This window comes from Lagopus muta, chromosome 4 (genome assembly GCF_023343835.1).
Source record: "Lagopus muta isolate bLagMut1 chromosome 4, bLagMut1 primary, whole genome shotgun sequence".
In the NCBI taxonomy this organism is placed as follows: domain Eukaryota; kingdom Metazoa; phylum Chordata; class Aves; order Galliformes; family Phasianidae; genus Lagopus; species Lagopus muta.
Window position 1 is genome coordinate 24,427,086 of NC_064436.1, and position 18,644 is coordinate 24,445,729.

The 18,644-nt window shown below is 36.6% G+C and overlaps 1 long non-coding RNA gene across 1 annotated transcript; it reads left to right on the top strand.

Moving 5' to 3' along the window:
* Positions 1-5,887: 5,887 nt before the first annotated feature.
* On the top strand, positions 5,888-9,489 carry LOC125692027 (uncharacterized). The gene is made up of 3 exons (XR_007376416.1): positions 5,888-5,910; positions 6,380-6,447; positions 7,563-9,489. It is a non-coding gene; the product is annotated as an uncharacterized LOC125692027 (long non-coding RNA).
* The last annotated feature ends 9,155 nt before the right edge of the window (positions 9,490-18,644 follow it).

Genomic DNA, 18,644 nt, shown 5'->3' on the forward strand with positions numbered 1-18,644 from the left:
GGGGGAGCGGGTCGTGCCCCTCTCACGCCTTCTCCGGGTGCTTGCGTGAACCCCGGGTTCGAGAGCCGGCGAGCAGAGCGGCTCCCCCGGAGGGTCTCGGCAGCCGCCTCGGGAGCGCGGGGAGCGACGCGGCGCAGCTCGGGCTTCGCGGAGGACTGCTTACGCCTCCGGGCCGTGAGTGCTTTGCTTGGCCCGAGCTGCGTGAGCGGCGGGGGAAAACAAACTCTCTCTCGGAGAAAAACAGAGCCTCTTCTCACCCCGCTGGTCGGCCCATCGGTGCTCTCCCCTCAGCCAGCAGGGAGACTCGAAGGAAAACACAGTGACTAAACGCTGGGAACGTATGGAGATAACAGCTTTCTAGACATGGTCAGACCTGCAGCTTGTGCTTAAAAAATTTTTTAACTTGTACAGCTGGGAAACCAGATCCTGCTATAACACAAGTTGTATCTGATTAAAAACAAATCTATCAACGCCAAGTAACATATATCAATGTACATTACGAACAAGAAAAACCTTAGCAATCTAATAGCTGAAATCAAGTTTCTTGCTCCTTGGTATTTTACTGGAGGTTCATGAACATTATCCAACAGAAAGCACAATATGATGCAGTGTTGGGTGGATGGGAAAAATTCATCATTCTTAAGCTTCAGCTCCATAAACATACATATGTTGCGTATGCATGTGTGCGTATTAAGACTAGCTTTTCTTTCGGGGTCTGTTTTCTTTTGCATGGTGTACCAAGTTTGAACTTTTCACTTGTGTTTTCAAGGCCCTTAAGTACTCTGACTCAAACTACATCTCTCCCATTACCCTCTGCGCAGTCTGCCCTTACCTCCCAGTGACAGTGTATCTATTTTGTTTCTCCTCCCTATTTTCTACTACGCAGCCTTCATAATGGATGCCCTTCTTTCATTTTTTTTTTTTACATAGAAGAAACAAATTATATTACTCCTAACACCAGCAAACTGTTACAGAACCATTAAGGTAACAATGTTACTTAATTGAGTAAATTGAGTAACACAAGGACTTGTTATTATAACCTTTGTCCTTAAGAATGTGAACTAATGTAATCCAGCTGCTAAATTGGACAGCAGCCATTTAATTTTCCTAAAGATCATGATTCACGGTGCTTCACAAAAGCAGTCAGAGCTGGCCTCTGGGATTAGTGATTTTCTTGACTGTGACACTTGTATTTCTGGGAGGATGCCAGATTACATTGTGCCACCTAAACTGCCCTGCCTCACGAGGCCTTTCCCAACCAGCTGAGCCAGCTTCCCTAATTTGCTCAGAGGCGAGGACAGTGCCTGGTCAAAGCACATCGGGAGAACAGTGTTACCACATATGGACTTAATAGCATTGTAGTTGGAGTCTATCACCCTGAAGACAACCCTGACAGCTTCCCCCTATCCTACACCTTAGGCCATCTGCCATGGTGTTGATTTTCATAATGTACCAATATCGTTTTAAAGTGCTACGCAAAGGAAAAGATCAATGGAAAGCAAAATAAAAAACAAAACAAACAAACAAACAAACAAAAAAACCAAACCAACAAACCATGAGTTTTCAAACTATTGAAGTCAGAATGACCTTTGGCAGCTATTTTCTAAACTGTTGATAACTTCTGCATGAATGTTGAGAGCAAGATGAACTCTTTAACGGTGCTGGAGTGCTTTAAGATTTGAGTGCATACACTGTGTCAAACAAATCTTGCAAGTCAGTGCCCCAGCAGGTGGATTGGTTGGATATAATCCTGGGCATGAGAGGTTGAAATTGTTTAGAAATATTACAATAAACTAACTCAGGGTTTCTAAATATGTTTTTGTTCACCGAATGAAAGAATGGAAAGGGTCCATTATCATTCTCACACAAGAAGACAGAAAAAGTGTTCCACGTCAATACTCACAAACTTGGCAAAATGTATTTCAAATTAGAGACACATTCTTAGCTAGCAGAGTGTCAATTCATCCAAATACAGGGGGAAATACCCGAAAGATGACATGCTGATTTACTTGTAGGCCCAGTAGAAATGATGTGGCTGTAAGGGATGTGTACACTCTGCTTCTTCAGACTGGATTTGCTACTAACTCATTGCACTGACTCTGAAGAACTTCATCATGACATAGCCCTTTACTAACACAGGTCTGTAATATGATCAACTGCATAAAAATTAAATGTTACCCATAGAAAAAGATTTTTATAGACAATTGCATTGTTAGAAATCCAGAGTTAGCATCTCTTCACATATTCTCGATGAAATTTTGGTGGGAAGATATTTTCTACATGATCCATTTAGCAGACTTTGAACCTTGTCTTCAATGTTCATGAAAGAATAAAGAAGCATAAGAACTTCCATGTTTTAGTGGTCCTTATTTTCACATAATCTGTCCATGAGAAAAACCCATATCAGACTTCACAGAATAACTTGGAAGAGCTGCTTCAAAAGACTACAATGAATCCCAAGAAGTCACAAGAAATATCCCAAGAAGACCCAAATATCCCAAGAAGTTGGATTGCAGAGACTAAGCACATACAATTGGTATCTTTGAAATATATGATGGAAACCGATCTGCTAATTTAAGAAAACATTAGAGAGTTGAAACTCTTGATGCATTATTTAATGGTAAAGTCAAATAAATCATGCTGTCTTTACATGTGTGTGTTCTCCTCCCCCCCCCCCCCCCCCCCCCCCCCCCCAGTTCCTCTCTCTGGAATGTACATTAACACTTGCCAGAGAGCTTTGTCATACAATATGCCAACTGGACTCATAAATGTCACAAACAGTTATTGTCCAAAATCACAAGCATGAAAAGATATTAAATATTTTCAGGAATGTTTGGTTTGGGTGCTTTGAATGACAAGTAATTCCATACTAATAGTCTGCACTTTCTGTTCCAATTTAAGAAGTATCAAAAACATTAAGAAATGCCTTAGATATTGAAACTGTTCAGATTAAAATCTCCCACCTATTTCACTAAATGCAATGTCAAATACATATAATACTGATATGTTACTTATGTGCAGAATGGGATTTCACTTTATTGTTTCTTAATATAAATTATGGTTAGCAAGTTTTCATTAGTTTTGCTTTCCTTTTGAAGAGATTCCATTGATTTTAATTCATTTTTTAAGAAGGAGACGGAGGTACGATCTCTCTTTGACTTGTCATTCTGTCACTCTAAATGGTTGTGTGTGTTGTTTTTTTTTTTTCTCCCTCCAAACCCCAACCCCCAAAGTGACTAACGCCTCATTTCTGTGACCATCTCTATACTCTGCAAGGTGCTATTCAAGTTGCTATGATAACTAGATAAGTGATATTATATTACAGAATGAACTATGAAGCAATTAATGTAAGAGGGCATTCAAGGAAATTTGCAGAGCATGAATACTTGAGTATGTCCATTTCCTCACATTCTACTGAGAAGAAAAAGTGGAAAACAGAGCTAGAGAAATGTCCCACAAGTCTAATAATGTGTGGGTTCATTGAAAGACAAATTTCAAGTCACATACTTAGTGTGGTTTTACCAAATATTCTTCAACAAAGAGCCTTGTTCAGCAAGTGTAACAGTTTTTTATGTCCTAGTTGTTTTCCTGATGCCAGTTCTATATGATCACTCTGTTACACTCTAAGTTTGAAAAGTGGCAATTGCTGCATAACAATATGAGGTTATGCAGCTATGCTTTATTTCAAATATTATAACTAGCAATATACAGAATAATTCAAGACAGATACACTGGTTGCCAGAGGTGTCCAACTCACTTACAGGACAAGAAACTGACTTAACAACAGGCTCAGATATTTGCCAAAAGGCATACTTACAGCACAAAACCATATCAGCCCATGATGACTCAGAGGCTGGAATATTTTGTTCATCCAGGACAACAGCAGTACAGGCACAAAATTTTCTTATATTCGGGGACAAGAAGAGAACAGACATTACATCAAAGATGAGTACAAGAAATTAGCTGTGAAAAATCTGCTACCAAAGGTCATACTGTACAAGCTGTTGAAGATGTCAAAACCTTTACGGTAAGATTTGGAGGTAAACATTAAAACTGCTGCTCAAGTACTGCAGGCAGACTGTGGGAGTAAGCATAACATATTTTATGGAAATATGATAAATAGCAATTGAAAGCAGGATTAACAGAATAGAAATGGAAGTCAATGCTTTATCAGAATATGAGAATAAGAAGGGCTGGTTTCTCAGCAGAAAGAGGGCCAGAAATTAAAGACTTAGTTCATTTGCTTTATGAAGTGGAAAAGAGAAGTCATTGGGTACATTCAAAAAGGGAATGAAATCTTGTACAGTGTAATTTCCTGATTTGTAAGAAAGCCTAAAAGTATGCAGTTTGTGTGAAAAGATTTGCCAGACCACGTGAGGAAGATGTTACAGAAAATAAGAGGAAAAGGAAGTAGTGACTGGTTTTTAGATTGCCTTAAACTGACACGATAGAAGAAGAAATAATAAGAGAGAGCCTTCTGTCACATAGCTGAAACAACAAGAAGTCAGTGGAAACATCTATTATAGCTGAAAGAAAAGTTCTGTGGTAAAGAAAAACATTCAGTTGAAACTATTCGGTGAGGAGGGAGATAACTGCTTAGTAAGTTATGGACAGGGGAACGTAGGGATCCCATCATGGTGGGAGACTTTCAAGCACTCCAGTCCAGCATGCCCTTCTTTGCAATCCCAACAGCCCAGTTTTACACTCAACACTCTCACAGTTAGTATTTTAAGTGTAGTGAGAGTACATTTTGGAATGGCATAGGCTCCCAGAGGAGTATGAATGTGAGTTTAAGCGCATGTTGCCAATGCCGCACAGGCCTCGCCTGCAGGCAGCTCGGCCAGGCCAAAAGCTTCTTGAGGCAGTAGCCAGGTTCTAAATGACTGAGGCAAAATTGAATGCTAAAGTATGCCCTGCCCTCTCTCTATCTGATATAATTATAGGAGGACCTTTAAAACCCTGTATTTGGCAGTGTCTTTAAACACTGCAGCAGCATGGCAGCTGGCAATAAAAACAAAACAAAAATATGTGAACCCCTCCCATGCCTCTTGCAGCTTTGGCAACACACTGTGCAAAGGACTGTCTAGCCTATTCATTTGATTACCAGCTCATTAAGCAATGCAAATATCTAAATATTTGGAAGGAAATGGTTGCATGCCTAAAGTGCAAGGTTTCTTAAGAAGTTAATGTGATCGATTAAAATCAGACCAGCCATCCAATAAGGGAGCTTGTGTTTCTTAGAACTGTACAATTCTAGCGTAGCCCAGTATAGTCTGTCTCCTTAAAGGATTGTAATTATTAGATAAAGCACATTCCCTTAATTATTGGTTGAAATGTAGATTCTTGTTAATATTTATTGGGTAAATACTAACATGTTTTCTTTGACAAACATGCAGTTAAGGAGAGTCACTTTTTTATTATGTTTTAACTTCAAATAAGTAAGAACCTCAAAAAAAAAAAAAAAAAAAAAAAAAAAAAAAGAACACCAAAAAAAAGCGAATTCCCAGAAAACATTCACTCCAACTTTCAAAAATAATGAATTAGCAAGGAGCCATGAATCTAATGAATTCTCGTTATTCTTTTTTTTGTAAGGTCAGACAGATATAATTTTTTCCATGCTAATGTTGTTGCTCTGTCCTATTTTTCTCTATATGCAATCACTCTCCAGGTACATCAATTTTTGGCATGTTTGTTTTAGGAAAAGGTATGCGTAGCAGAAATGGTGAGTCATGGCCTGAAGCAGTGATTGAGCAGCTGGTGGGAAGGCAGGGGAGCTCAGGTGCATGCAATGTACCTGAGTGACTGGAAGGGATGGAGCCAGGATCTACCCCTCCCCAGATCTCATTTAAGGGCTGGAAGTGCAAGTAGGAGTATTTTGCTGGAGATCCCTGGATGCTTGAGGCCTTCTAAGTAAGTAATGTTTTTCCTTTATCTCTGTGCCTGTAGCTGTTGTATTTGAGCAGAACTTCATTTTCTGCAGCCTAGGACCTTGCTGCTGTGCTATTGTTGCTGTGCTTTCCATTATATTTCAGCATTATATGCAGATGTTTTTGAGGTGATTGCAAAGCAACAAAACTAAATTTCATTGTGTAAACTGATTATTAGTTTTAAGTTTTATGGAAGTTAGAGAACTTCCACAACAGCTCTGTGGGCAAAAGCCTGGAAGTCTGTGTACCTATGATGTAAAGTAAATGGTTGCTGTCCAGTCAGCTGAACTATCTAGTCAGAGCTGTACAGAAATAATATGGAAAGTGAGCTGAATCTTAAACACAAGATATTAAAAAGGAAGAAATAAAAGGAGATGTACTTATTGGAGCTGGCACTTGCTGTGGTCTTCCTGTTATCACAGAGCGTGTGAAGGGGGTGTTCTGCATTACAGGCTTGTGTTGTTGCTCCACAGGAGAGCCAAGAGCAATACTTTAGCACAGCACAAAATGAAAGTGGAAAGTAAGTTCCCTTATTAGTCATTTTCTTTTTTTTTTTTTCTCTCTGGTGATGGCAGAATGTTTTGTTACTTCAGTTTATGGAAAAAGAACAGGAGTGAAGCAACATTATATAGGTTGTAAACAAACAAATGTTTAGAGGTGATGACTCTGGATAACACTTTTTTTATTTAAATTTATTTAATTTAACTCTGTTTGGAATGGACAACTATGGAAGAAACTGATCAGATATTCTGATACCCAAAGTGTAAGGCAGTCTAACATTGAAAAAAAAAAAGTTACATTAACTTGATCTTAAATTATTACTTAGTTGGTTTCTGAGAGTTGTTTAGAGCATCTGAGCATAGAAGAAACTGCTGCTTATAGACTTACAGAGAATTCCACCAGAAAAAAATAAAGTGAAAAATTGTAGATTGGTTAAAAAAAAAAAAAAAAAAAAATTCAGAAGGTAAATGACTGCACAAATAATTCATTTTTAAAAGGCATATATTAATAATAAATACTGTTGATTAGTAAGGTATGTGATAATACCAGACAGCTGAATATTCACAAGAAAAAATTCTTAAGCAGGTTTTGGAATACTTTTCTGTAGCTTTATATGTATATTCTAAAAATCTAAGAAATGGTGCTTTGTATATTGCTGCCAATTCCTGGCCCAAAGTGTTAAGATGAAATCAATAAATAAGTTGAAAATATAAACTTATTTTTATGCCTAATAACTGAGTGATAAAGAAATAAGTGTATGAATTTACTAAACTTTGTTTCTGAAGAAAATACGAGTACAGATATTAGCCTTGTTTTTCATCAATATGGCAAGTTTGTTTCAGACATTGTAATTTTAAATGTACATATTTATAAAATATGCTATTGATATTTATAAAATAAAAGTTATTGAAATATTTTTTTAGTAAGTGTAATATGGCAGTTCTATATCAAAGAGAAGATTATGGTTAACGCTTAAAATTTCAGAGAAAACATCCTCTTTACACTACTTAACCTGTTTGTTTTGAACTATTTCAACCACTAGTAGTTAATGACTGAGTATCATTTCTTATTATTTGAAGTGTTTACAACCACAAAATAAACTGCAGCTATTAATTCTACATAAGTTTATTATAGGCTTTTCGGCTGAAATTGTTGGGTGAATCTTGACATGTGGAGGAGTTTGTGACCTATGCAGCTTGGGAAAAGAAGCGTGATGTGCTGATACAAGAACCTCTATCCTTCATAGAATATACATTCAGTCTTCTGTCCATACTCAAAGCTGTAATGGGAAATACTTGATGCAAATATATCTGGAGTGCAGCATATGCTATTTCTATGAAGAGAGCTATGGATTCCTACTGGAGAAATCGTATTTTTTGTGTTATAAAACTCAAATTCTGTCATAGCTTTGTGGAGATGGTAAACTTACAATGTACTGTTTTTTTTTTTTTTTTTTATATGAAGCAATTTAAGTAGGTCTTCTGAGGTACTTCCATGATCATATAAAACCAGAATCCATAGCCACATTATGTATTATAACAATTTAAAGATATTCAGTATGGTCAGCAATATGTCACTTTCAAGGGCACCACAGGTAGTGGGTTCTGTTCTGGGCTCCCCAATACAGGAGAAACATGGAGGACAGAGCAGCAGAATAAGTTAAAGTGCCCCTAAAATGACTAAGAGTGGAGCATCTGACATATGAGGAAAGGCATGAAGGGGTGAGACTTTTCAACCTGGAGGAGAGAAGGTTGATGTGGATCTCTACAGTGTAAATTCCTGATGGAGCAATGTAAAGAACAGTCAGACTCAATGGTGTCCAGACATGGGACAAGAAGTAATGGGCACAAACTGCACAGAGAAACTTGAAAGATTCATTACTGCAAATAAAATATGTTCAGCAAAATATGTAATTAATTTTCTACTTTTAGAACTGAAGAAACACTGCTAATGACAGTGGATGTTAGATTACATGAAATCTCCGTAAGTTTCCTCAGTTAGAAAGCTGTTGTGCTTTGCAATGTATTATCCAGATGTGACATGCTGTGTATCCATATAATTTGTCTCATTTTCTGACATTTGCGTATTCTCCCAATTCTAGGTATAGTATAGAATAAAATATGAAACCCTACTATCATAAAGGAAGAAAAAAGAAGATTAGTTCAGAGTTAAAGCAGGCAAACTGACAGCAAAAGTTGTTTAACTTTTCAACTCCTATCTACACATTCACAGAAAGAATGGCATGAAGCTATTATTGCCACACTTGTCTGTGTACTAAGTATGGTACAAAAGATTTTCAGGAATATGTATAATTTTCCCTATGTGCTGAGATTACTATAGTGCACAAGCTACTTCAAATGGAGAGCTTTCTATTTTTTCTGCAGTTACAGATTTTCATAAAAGACTACAAGTAATTACTTGTAGTGTTATTACATGGGCATAAACATGATTTGTAATACCATCCAATACTTATCTCTCTTAGAATTAATCCATTTAAAACTCTTTATAATTCTATTATGTCACAAGTAAGAAATTTTCAGATCAAATTTTTCCTTCAAAGTGGTAATGTGCAGGTAAATACAAGTTAGGCAAGAATTAAGAATATTTATTTGTCTATTGAAGAGTAGTCAGGCATCTGAGTTAGCTCTGGTCTGCCATAGAGCTTCAATAAAAAGGGGACCAGAAGGCAGATTAAAAGACCACATGGCTCTAAATCTTTCTGTGGAGTATAGGCTTTACTCTTCTGCCCATTCCACTCTGATTCCCCAATAATAGCTATATCATTTTATGTTTAAGCTGCTGTACAAAATTACGGTGACTATAAATAACATCTTACAGAGAATATTTTTCCAAGTTTCATTTTATAACAGTTAACTTGAAAAAAGAATCTGGTACTTATTAAATCTGGAAACAAACAAACAAACAAAAAAAACCCTTCAGTTTCTGATACAGTGTTGATGTATTTTTTTGGATGTTGCTTTTGTTGTTGCTGTCTTTCCAATTCTTCTTTGTTCTAGTTATTGTATCACTACAGTTTTGAGAAATCTGGATGAGAATGAACAAATCAGTAAAATGTCTTTTGGAGATAAATGTGATGTAATAGTATTCAATTACCTAAGCCTTTTCTTTAATTTAGCATTCTGAAGATGATGCTTAGTGTTAAAACTGCATATTTAAGCATACATTAGAATGCTGAGGACTAAAGAATTATTTCATACGTTTTTCCCGCCAGAATTTAGGAAGGGAGAAGTTAAAGATGGAACTAAGGTACATAGAGATGTTTGAATGAAATTCATCTTCCTTTGAAATGCAGTTGCGGGTGGAATTAAGGAAGGAGTATGTCACCGCTGAGATCATGAAGCAGTGGGTGCCTTGGAGAAGATGAGTACATGAGAATAGGTAAGAACGTTGCTAGTGATTCCTATTTGAACAAAACATTGTGACCTTTCACAGACTGAAACATGGACTCACTCGGCTGCATACTCCTTGTGTACTTTGGCCATGTTATGCAGAGTTCTGGCTGCCAAAGGACTTCAGCAGCTTTCAAACACGTGTTCAGCTACTGCACTTGTTTGATGTTTTTTGTTTTTACCAGGAAAACTGTCTCACTGACTGTGTTAATCCTTCTCTAGTATGTGCATAAAAACATCTGTGCATAGCCTACCAGTCCCCTAACTAATTCTATGTGCTGTGGTGTTGGAGAGGTATGCACAGACTGAACTGGGCTCTGTACAGAATACTGTGGCAGTGATTTGCCTGTTGTGCAACTCCTACTTGTCAAAATAATTCCATGGTACAATATTTGCTTAGTCTGTTTCCTCCCTCTTTTTCCTTTAACAGGAGGGAGGGTAAGGTGCAAATCAACACTTTTCCCATTTGAGGGGTGTTTATCCACCTAATTTAAGGTTCTCAGGGACTCAAACAGTGGTTTTGGCTTTCTTGTACAGGACAACACTGCAATTTCAGTAGGTCAGACACAAAATAAATAAAAAAAGTGAAGATTTAACAGATGCCTCCCTTTCATTGTTTTCAACTTATTGCCTTAAATTAAAAGACACTGGATCTGGTCTGGAAAAGAGCAATGAAGTTGATGAGGGGTCTGGAGCACAAGTCTGAGAAGTGGCTGAGGGGACTAGAATTGTTTCTTCTGGAGAAGAGGAGGCTCAGGGGTGACTTTAATGCCCCCTACAACTGCCAAAGAGGAAGTTGTGGCAGGGTGGTGTTCGGCCCCAGATAACAGATTATACAAGAGGGAATGCCCTCTAGTTGCAGCACGGGAGGTTCAGGTTGCATACTGCAAAAAAAATTCTTTTCAGAAAGAATAGTGAGGTTTTTTGGTTCTACTTTGTGGTGTTTTTTTTCTGATTCTCTACCTCATCCCACTGGGAAGGGGGGAAGTGAGCTAATGAATGTATTGTGCTGAACCAGCCTAAACCACAGCATCAACCTTAATGATTTTGTGATTCTATGACTTGCATATATCTGAACTACACTTCTTGAGTGGCAATTACTACTATGCCAGTATAATATTAAAAAAAAAATTTCCAAATTCGTAGAACACTTTATCAGTAAGAGAAATATTTCTATTTTAATTATTTCTGAATAACAGCAGAATATATAGTACATAAATGATCAGTTACTAGTCTTCTCAAATGGCAAGCAAAAAGAAATTCCTGAGAACTACGAAGTTAGAATTCAAAGAGCGTGAAAAGGGATGTAGAGAAGTACTCTGAATAATTTGTGATGTATCTAAAACCAGAATGTTTTTCAGTGATGTGCAATTTTGTAAGTGTGAAGGGATCAGACCAGATCATTCCATTTCTTCCTGCTCCCTGCACCACATGATCTCTCTGGCTATTCTGCGTAAACAAGGATATCCAATGTTTCGTTATTAGGAAATCCCAAATCTCTTATGGCAACACACATATTTTGACAAGCTTTTAAAAAAATCTCTAGAATAAGACTGTTATTTCTTTAATAACCACAAGATTTTTTTTTGCAAAATGAATGTTCAGATCTGAATTTTTGTTGCCATTTATTTAAGCTCTTATATTCTACCAGTTGTGTTACCATAGAATGATCTGGACCAGAAGGGACATTTAGGGCCACCTAGTTTCAACGCCTTTCTGGTGGGCAGGGTTGTTATACTGTAATATAGTTTATATCATACATAATATTTCTTTATATATTTGAAGTTCCCATCAGTTTTATTCTTTTTCCCCAGAATCTACATACCAAGAATCATTGTGAGCTTTTGACTGTGAATTCCTTTCCAGTAAAAAAACAGCAGTGAAATATGGTAATCTTCCATTGAAGTGTAAATCCTATGCCATGCTAGTCATGGTTTTTTTTTTTTTTTTAAGACTTATTAGACGTATGTGTTTAGATGGATTGCCTACCTGGAGAAAAGTAAACTCTTGTGTCTCATAATATTACATGATTGCATTCCCATGAGTGACACCTACATAGTTTCTAGTGTAATCTAATATATTGCTTTTTGCTTTAAATCATGAAGTTCCCACAAGATATAGAAGTATGTGTTACTCAAACTTTCATTAGATACGCAAGGATGTAATAAAACATCATCCCACCATTTTTTGAGGGAGATTTTGGGCTGGTTTGGGAATCACAGTCTAGGTGCAGAGGACTACATAATCCATTACTTAGCAGCTGAGACAGCAAAATCTGTAAGGTAATTTACAGTATTGCAGCAGAAGTCTTCAACATAGTTTAATTAAAATGTTTTGGTGATCTGAAGATACCCATAATTTAGCACTGAAATCAAAGAAGTCCATATCAACAGAACTTTTTCTCAGGCTCATGATGCCAGATGGCATTGCTATGTATATGTATGTATCATGTGTATGAATCTACATTTAATGACCAAAATATGGAATGGTTCTTCAACCACTCCCAAGTAAGTGATGCAATGCAAGATATGAGGCACCTGGTCCTGACTGTTAGATTCAGATCACTTAAGTGAGGCATCTAGGGTTTTTTTTTTTTTTATCCAGTTCTTGGAGAGAATCATAGAATTGCTCAGGTTGGAAAAGATCTTAATAATTATCGAGTCCATCTGAGACCTAACCACACTATCCTAACTCTCTCAACCCCCCACTAAATCATATCTCTGAGCATGGGAGACCTAAAGATGGAACTTTTCTGGTGAGTTGCTTAGAGCCTGTGAGTAAACATAGGTGTTACACTTACTCTGCATAGGCCTGAGTCCTGTGCTTTGGGTGTTTCCATTTGGCTCCAGCTCTGCTTCTGTGTATCATAGTTTAACTAGAAGGGAATATTTGTATATCTAAAGCACAGACATTTTAATGGTGGCAGATTACTACAGCATGCATAATGCAGTTAGACTGTGAAGCTCACTGTCGCAAGTGGATTCAGAAGATAATACAGTTAATTCTTGAAGCAGGTTTGAAGTTTTTATCTCAGTTTAGGTATATACTATTCTGTCCCTCTATGTATCAATATGCATTCAATAATCAAAATACGTTCATGTGTCTGCTCTATATACACATAACCTGAATACTTTTCTAAACCTAGGAAATGGTCTTGTACTTTCTGTCACTAATTTCTATTTGAAAAGTAAATTAGACCATTAAAATTCCCTGAACTGGTGCAACCTGGAAAAATGGCAACAATATTTAAACAATATTTACAGAGCAATTTTAGGGTTTTCTTTCTGGCTTGGTTGACATTAGGTGGGGCTTATATAGTTCAGTGCCAAGAAAAGCATATGCGTCTCAAAGTGGCCTTTCAATGAAGTTATCTGATTCAATACTTCAAAAACAAACAAACAAAAAAAAACAACAAAAAACAAAACAAAAAAAACCCAAACACCTTTTGTTTAAATGAGCAAGTCTGATATGCAATATATTTGGCACTTTTATAGTGTAGATGGTTCCTTCCCCTGGAATTCCTGAGATGAAGGTCAGGCATTAAGTTCTTGTCTCACTTCTGTATGACTCTAAATGCACTCTGTATGACTCTTTAATACAGGCTGTGCCTCCTAAACTTCTAAGTGTTGAGAATGTACTCGATCGTGACCCCACATCCCAAAGAACAGAACTTGTAGTATGTTTTAAAGAAAACAAGTGGCCAATATTTGGTGGAAGGCAAAAGGAAAAAATAGATGTGTTAAAACAGACTTTCTTAAACATGTTATTTTTGCAAATTATAAAGTTAGAAGATATTAAATTATGCTAAAAACTTTCTCAATGTCTGTGAAGTATACCAACCTTCTTGACTCTGATAAAAGAATGAGATTTCTCACAAAGACTGATAATACAACGTAGTGTAGTTCATACCTAAATACACATATATTTATTTTGGACTTTTTGCCTTTACAAGTATGCCTGATTATTCCTTTTTATTAATTAAAATCTAGCATCTGTAGAATTGAAATACGCATCTTGAAGTTAATTATGTAAAAGTTTTCTGGGTATAGTGTGCAAGTCAGATCTTTGTGTGTTGGATTAAAGGCAACCAGTAAGTACAAACTGTGCTTGTAGGCTAAAGCCCTCAGGTTTCTTTTGGCAGGTTTTTTCTGAAGTTATTCTTTGCAGCTTTGGGCCTGTGGATGGAGCATTTGTTTGCTTAAAGTTTTCAGAGTACACATGAAAAGTGAGGATGGATCTTGGCAGCACTGTAGGTTCTTTTTCCAGATCTGTTTTGGCCTTTTTTTTTTTTTTTTTTTTAAAGTTTCTGGGCTTTAGCTCAATGTTATTAACCACATCTGGAGCACAGAAAGTTCAAGGCAAAAATCTCTCAACAGCCAGAGAAGTGTTCCAGAAATTTAGAGAGTGACATGTATGAATTCAAAATAATAAACTAGAAATCTAGGTACAAACACAAATAAAATATTGAATGACTAAATGGCATACATATTTTATTTTGAATCACTTAAGTGTGTGACTAATCAGAGCTAAAGCAGAGGCAAATTAGAAAGGGAGAAAGAGCTGGAGAAATTAGCAAAGTTGGAAAAAACACCAGTGACTGCAAAACCTCTTTGCTTAACATCTTTATTACACAAACTCATTGTATAGTTTTCTTAAATCACTGTAACTGAGAACAGATTACAAGCCAAAAAAATCAGATTTGTGTCTACACTAGCCTCTTATTCAACATCTTTCAGCTATTATACCAGTCCTAATGGGAGCTGATATAGTACTATTAGCTCTAGTAACTCTTGGCAGGCCTCACTGCAGATAACAAGCTGGTGAAAATTAGTAGCATCTTTCCTGTGGCATGATTCTCCTGTTCATTGTAGTTCTAGAATTACTTTAGTTCAAATTGAGGCTCAAGGGGTTTCAGGCCAAGATCCTTAAGAAAATATATATATATATATATATATATATATATATATATATATATATATATATATAATCAAAAACAGAGATGCGGATGGGTTTTAATGATCTAAATACAAGACTGTGTTTCTCAAAACAAATGCCAACAATGTTACAGATAATCTTAGTGGCAGCAGAGCTTCTCCTCAATGGCTGTCACCTTGTTAAGAATATTGGTGGATGTTTGAAACTTAAATCTTACTTAAAAGTAGTTTCAAAACAGATGTCTCTGTACCACCTGTCCCACTTCATGCTAGCTTCAGACAAAATATGGGTGTTTTGGCCATTTTCTTTGGGTTTTAAATGTATGAGCGATTAATTGTGCTCTCTTTTTTGCAAAATATCCCAAGAATTAGAGCACTTCTGTAGAATATGGTATCAAGATTGTCAAGATTCTTCACACTGTGAATAAACAGAAATCTATGTCTTTCTTGAAAGTATCATAATCATGAGGTTGTCAGGCTCTGTTGATACTGTTCTGGCATGGGGGACTGCTTTTGGTTTGAAACTTGAGCACTTTAATTAGTACTTCCTGATAAATGCATGTGTATTTTAGGTTACATAAACAATTTGTGTAGTGCAAAAGTTGTCAATTTTGTGCTATTAAAAAAAAAAAATCTAAGTTAAAAGATACACTAATATGATTCATTTAAATGCTAAAACAGTAATTCTTTGCAAAGGCTTTTTTTTTTTTTTTTTTTTTTCCCACCTTATGGGAAACAAAATCCTGAAACTGCCAACTGCAATTAAATAATCTTGTGGTAACTGAAGGTTAATGATTTCATCAAGATAATGCAAAAATAATTTTTAGGAAGAATATAAAGAGGGATAGATATAAGAGCAAAAGTAGGGGAAAGATCTGTGTGAATCTATTGAATTTTTCAGCCTTCTTACTGGTTGATTGACCTAGAAGTTATATGAGCAGGCAATGTCAGTTATCATGACTACACGTTGTTGGGATTAGTATTTCAAAACATCATTTATATGAGGAAAAAATTAGGTAAATAAATCACCCGATTACAACCTCATTTTGAATATTCTCTCTGATTGCTTGCATGGAATTAGAAAGCATTTTTTATTACGTAATCCAGCTGAATTTTCAGTGCTGTAATTATGAAAGTCATGTAGAGTATGACCCAATGTAGCACCAAAACAAACAAAAATACCGAGGAAGAAAGAGACTGAAAATGAGGAGAGGAAATATGCAATATGTGGTAAACATCATCTAGTAGATCATGAAGGCAGAGTAGATAGAGTGTTTGGTGATAGGGAAGTTGCAAATTTCTGTTTCTTCCAAATTTCCAAAGAAAAATATACTCATGCCTTATGTCCAGATGTTCAAGAAACTGGACTATTCAAATAGGTTGAAGGAAATGTCAACTTCATATTGAAATGTTAAGAATTCTGTTTTTGTATTTATGGATTCCTTAGTACAGACACTAGAAAGTTAGCAGTAGTCAACAAAAATGGTTTTACTCCCTCATTACTATGTGTTTTCCTTCAGTTTGTAGATGACAAGTTACTCAGATTTTTCTATACATACTAAAATAGAAGGTGAGTATCCTGACTTTTGAACAGTGACTATTCTGGTAAGACATAATGTTCCCTAAGAATTAAGCAGAAAAATAGTTAACGCTCATAGGCCAAACAATGAACAAAATCTTTGACCCACTCTCTACTCCATAACATGCGATTTACTTCATTTTAGAGACTACAATGAGAAGTTTCCTATTACTTAAACACAGACATTCAAGGTTATTTTAATTGCTTAAAGGAATCTCAGACACCCACTGACAGATATGACATGGCGTGTACAAGAAACCCAGATTTTCTGGAACAGCAGTGAATAACACTACTGAATTATGTACTCTAGACACAACCCTGCACAAGTGCAACAAGTGGAGATTTACTGTTAGTAGGTGAGTTTCTCTGTGCCATAGAGATTGTCATATTCTGCTGAGAGTCTTAGCAGTCATGGGATCTGAGGACTATGCTAAAGTGACAGACAATATATTTCCCTGTATGTGTCATACATGTGCATAGGTGGAGACAAGGAGTTAATGAGTTTGTGGTACTGTAAAATGCCAGAGATCACATAAATGATTAATTATCAATCACTTGTGAAGTGATTTTAGATTATGCCTAATGCTCTCTCACCTTAGAGCGACTCATGCCAGAGGCATCCTAGTCACGGAAAAAAATAAGGTGATAAATCAAGCAATAATTTAAATATTTTGTCTGTCATACCAGGATGTTTACAGCTACAGAGTATGAAATGAATTATTAAATCAGGATGACTCCAAGAAAGTATCACCTTTGTATTTGGTAGATGAAAAATTAAAAAAAAAAAAAAAAAAAGTTGCCTCTAGCACATCTGAGCCTGTTATTCACTTTGGTTTACTGAATAGATTCATCACTACTATGTTTATCTTATACTGCTGTGGCTTTACTGTTTCAACTCAGTTTGGAGTTCTACTTTTGTTACACACTAGTTCATGTGTTTGTTGACTCTGTGAGTTTACACAGATGATGCTTTTGTTTCACTGTAGCAAATTCTGATCACACTTGCAGTCTGATCCTTACTGTAACTGAAAATTTGAAGCTGGACCTGTCTGTAGCTGGGAAGGGAAGAGACTGCCCAGAGGAGCATAAATAGAAGCAGCACAAAAGCAGGCTGGTTGCATAAATAATTATAATTTTGAATGATGAAAAATGTATTGGGTATTGTTAATTTTTATTGTCCCACTGGAGGGAGAAAAATACCTCTGATAATGTAATATTGCTGCTTGATCTGGCAGCCTCACAGTTTCCAAAGCCACAAGCTGTGTTTATGGTTCTAGGAACAGCAGTACAGGCTGTTCACAGATGGCATTCCTCTGAGCATTAATTCAGGAGAAACAGAAAGATGTCCTCTTATGAAAGAAGAGGAAGCTGTTCCACTGATCTGTAAGTTTTGCAACATAAATCCCAGGAATTGGTGAGTATGAGATAGCCTAAGCCAAACTTTGACCTTGAGACACAGCTCATCATTTTGAGTATGTTCAGATCACTTCTTGTCAGTCCCATGGCTGGCCATTTCCCAGAGGTTACAAATTCATTCTGTAACAGTGGTCTACTTTCAGTTCTGGCAAGATAATTTTTTTCCATAGCCCTTAGCTAAAGGAGTTCCCTACTAGAGGACTAAGTGACATATTACTTGGTAGAAACCATCTCCTCTTATAATTGCTAAACTCTCTCAGCTTTTCACACCAATACTGTTGAATGGTACGCTGGCCATTTTCCAACTATGTAGATGTTGATGGTTTTGGCTGTGGTCCCAAAAGGGTGGGGGCATCCAACATGATAAAACACATTGAAAAAAATCATAGAACAAATATGCCCCAGAGGGTTACTTTAGGAGAATAGGCAAGCTCTATGTCTGCTAGTAATCTGAACACAGCATTCACTGTTGCTACTCATGATTTCATCAGCTCATTTCAGCAATGTGGCTCAACAGACTTCAGCATGTCTTTTCAGAAGCAGCAAATACATGATTGAAAACACTCTGGAGATGTGAACTTGACCATGTAGTGTGTGGATACTGATTGTAGTTATGCTTCCTTGAGAATAGAAAAGATATTCGATGTTTTGTGGTTGTTGCTGTTTCCAGTGACAGGTTCCTCATAGACTGCTTTGTTAAAAAGGGCAGTTGCCCTTTGGTCCCATGAGAAGGGCACTGCTGTGCAGAGAGGATGTTGGCAGAGGTGCTAACAACTGTCTATAGAGTAGTGCTGGGTCATGGATCAAATGAAAACATATTGTAAGGAGAACAGGTCCCACAAGAACAGCCTACCAAGTTGTATGTTTTTATTAGGTG